Source organism: Miscanthus floridulus, chromosome 1 (genome assembly GCF_019320115.1).
Source record: "Miscanthus floridulus cultivar M001 chromosome 1, ASM1932011v1, whole genome shotgun sequence".
NCBI classification, from domain to species: domain Eukaryota; kingdom Viridiplantae; phylum Streptophyta; class Magnoliopsida; order Poales; family Poaceae; genus Miscanthus; species Miscanthus floridulus.
The window spans coordinates 201,347,521-201,350,909 of record NC_089580.1 but is presented as its reverse complement, the minus strand read 5'-3'; positions in this window follow the sequence as shown (position 1 = coordinate 201,350,909).

The following is a 3,389-nucleotide window of genomic DNA, read 5'->3' as shown; positions in this document are numbered from 1 at the left end:
TTTGAAGAGCCAGTGAACTGACTCTTTATTCTGTCTAGGTACTCTGTGACCGTGTCACAGTCTGGAATTGAGCCCACAATAGCAGGCTCAATTGTGTTCTTTATCACTGCCAGACACTTCTTGTTGGCAGTGACCCATTTCCTATGCTCAAGGTCATAGGACATCTTTACGGGAGCAAAATCCCGCTCTCTGTTCTGCCATGCAGCATCAGTCTCATCTGTCTCCCTCACCGGTGCCACAGGTTCTTTAGGGCACGGTGTGGTGACAACCCAGTCCACCTCAGCGAGGATAAAGGCCAGGTCTATCTTTTTCTTCCACTCAATATAGTTATCACCTTTTAGAGTGGGGATTTCTTTGATACAACTCATCAAGTTGTATCCTCCTGAAAACATAATTCAAATAGGGTGAGAACAGAAATAACGACAATAATTGCATGCCTTAGTTTAACGTTGGTCAAAATTAAAACATACAATTATTTTCTACACTAATTCTACATCACCGTTGGGCAGAAATAGAATTAATGTATAACAAAAAACATTATAATATTGTCATTAATCAACGTTGGTCAGAATAACAACAACATTATAATCAATTTAAAACATATCCATTTTCAAAATTAAATTCTCCCGTTGGTTCGAATTTAATAATGAAAATTACATCTTTAAATACGCAGCGGAAACTTTAACATTTAATAATCTCTTCCTATTTTCCAGAAGCAAATTTACCATTTACTGAACAAAAAATATCGTTGGATAAATTTTGTACAGAAATTATCATAAAAAAATCAATTCAAATTGATCAAACTGTCTTCTGGAAAATAAGAAAAAACAAAAACTGTGACTTTTCTATTCATTTTACCATTTCGGCCCAGCCAGCACACGCGCGGCCCACGGCCTGCCCATGCGCGCGCGCGCGCCAGCGAAATCGGCCCAGCCAGCCGCGGCCCATCTTCTTTTCGCGCGCACAGGCCACACCCAGGCCGCAACCTGGGCCTGGGCCGGCAATGTCCCGCGCGTCCGCGCGCCCGCCTGGGCTGCGACTTGGCCCACTCCATCTCAGCCGTTCCTCTCCATCCGACGGCTGTGCGCGCGCATCGGAGGATCAAAAACGGCGACCGCCGCGGCGCCCGTGAACCCTAGCTCCATTCGGCTTCGCTCTCTCTCTCCGCCCCTCACTGCTCTCTCCTCTCCACTCAGTCTCGCCGCAGCAGACACCGAGCGAGGAGCTCCGACGGCGAGAGAGATCAGCAAGCCCCGGCGCCGTCTCCGGCCCCCTCGCCGGCGTGCGCGCTCCCCAGCGGGTGAGCGCGCCGCCGTCGAGCGGCCTGGCCGCGGCGCCCTAGTGGCCGTTCCGGCGAGTAGATCACCCCCGGCCGGCCCTTTTCTTCCCCGCGCGCCGGCGTGACTGTAGTGCCGCGCAACGGCGAGGTAGGCCACCCTCTTACCTTTCTCCCCTTTCTTTTGATTCTTTTGATTTGTTCGGTTTTGACCCGATTTGACGATTAGGGTTAGGGTTGGGGTTTGGGATGGCCTCTGTTTTGCTTTTCCCGAAACGATTTCGGCTTTTAGGGTTCGATTTTGTCATGAAAACGAGCCCTCAATTTTCCTTTAACCCAGTTAGGGTTAGGGTTCATCCGAACCCACTGTCGGCCGAAGCCCCTTCTACGTTCTAGATCCGCACTGGATCTCTTCATCTTTTGCTTTTCAAACCGATTTATCCGTTCTAGATCAAAACCCTAGCCATATCTATACCTAAACCGTGGCTCTGGTACCAATGTTATGACTGTAGGATCATCGATCTAGACTTTGACTGTTCTATTTGGTACAACATGTAAAACAGTAGATCCTAGGACATGTAGAACGGTCTACAGAGAGACAGGGAGAGAAAGGGAAGGGTACCGAACCTGAGACCGCAGGGGTGGAGGATCCAGTAGCTTCCATCAGGTTCGTCGATGTAGGCTGCGCACGGGCAGCGACGGTCGGTGAAGAGAGGCGACGCAGTGGAGACGATGATGACGGTGGCGGCTTCCCGTCGCTGGCTGCGCGTCCTCTTCGAGATCGGACTAGGGTTTTGTCGGTGGGTTTGCGGCTCACGGTGAACCTCGTACCTTGAGCCGCCGGCCCCCACCTCTCTATATAGCGCAGTGCGACGGGGGCCCACCAACCATGTAGGGTTGGGCGCCCCCGATCAGGGCGCGAGACCAAGGCCCAATAGGCCGTTGGGCCTACTGGTCAAGAGATCAATCTAACACATGCCACTCCCAGGCGGCTTCGAAGCCCTCAGGTATGAGGTCCCCAAGGACCTGTCCACCTCCCGGGACTGGCGCTGGTATTGCCTCCAGCCGCCACCCTACGTGCTTGCGCCTGGCTACACCCCCACTGCCATCTCCGCATACACTGTGGTGAATGACACTGATATCTGGATATCCACGCCTGGTTTTGGCACCTATTCCTTCGATACAGCGCGTTGCTCGTGGAGAAAGTCCGGCGACTGGGAGCTGCCCTTCCGTGGCCGCGCCGACTACTTCCCGGAGTACGGTCTGTGGCTAGGGTTCTCCTCGCGAGACGCCGTGCTCTGCTCATCTGATCTCAGGGCTGCCACCAAACAAAGTGGACCGCAGTTGTTACACGAGGACTGGAAGGATGTGCAGGCACAGGAGGGTTGGATCTTGATGAAGTCATTCCTGGTACATCTTGGGTCCGGCAAGTTTTGTGTGGCCAAGTTCTTCCAAACAGTAGACAAGGGATCCACAGAGGAACTTTGCCAGATTGAGAACTTCGCCGTGCTTACGGGATTAACGCTGCAGCAGTGTGGAGCCAATGGGGAGCTTCGCATGATCAGGCACAGGTCCCACCTCTATTACTTTCAGGCCATGACCAACGGTTGGGCGTTTTGAGTTGTCGGTACAATGAAAAGTTCAGTTCTGATTTCTGAAATGAAATGGGGTGTATAGTTTTGGCTGCGTCTAGCATTTCCGAACCTTGGCAGCAACCAAAACACACAGTAGTAGTGTATTTTCTTTTGCATTTGTGACCTGACTCTACTGGTCCAGCAGTTAATCTTTAATGTATTATTTTTATTATTATTATGGGAATTTGGAGATGCTGGGTCCTGCAATTTTTTCGCACACAGGAAACTACTCGACCTAATCTCGTGCATGTGCACACAAATCCATCACCAAATCTAAAGGTGGAAGGACGTGGAGGAAAATAAAAGTAGGATAGAGATCGTGATGCAAATATACATGAGAGAAATAAAATATAAAAGTAATTAGAATAATTTAAAAACAGTCTAGGATTCCTGATATAAAATTATCTTGTACTTCCTCCATCCCAGATTATAAGTTATTTCAACTTTTTTGAGGGTCAAACATCTCAAGTTCGATAAAA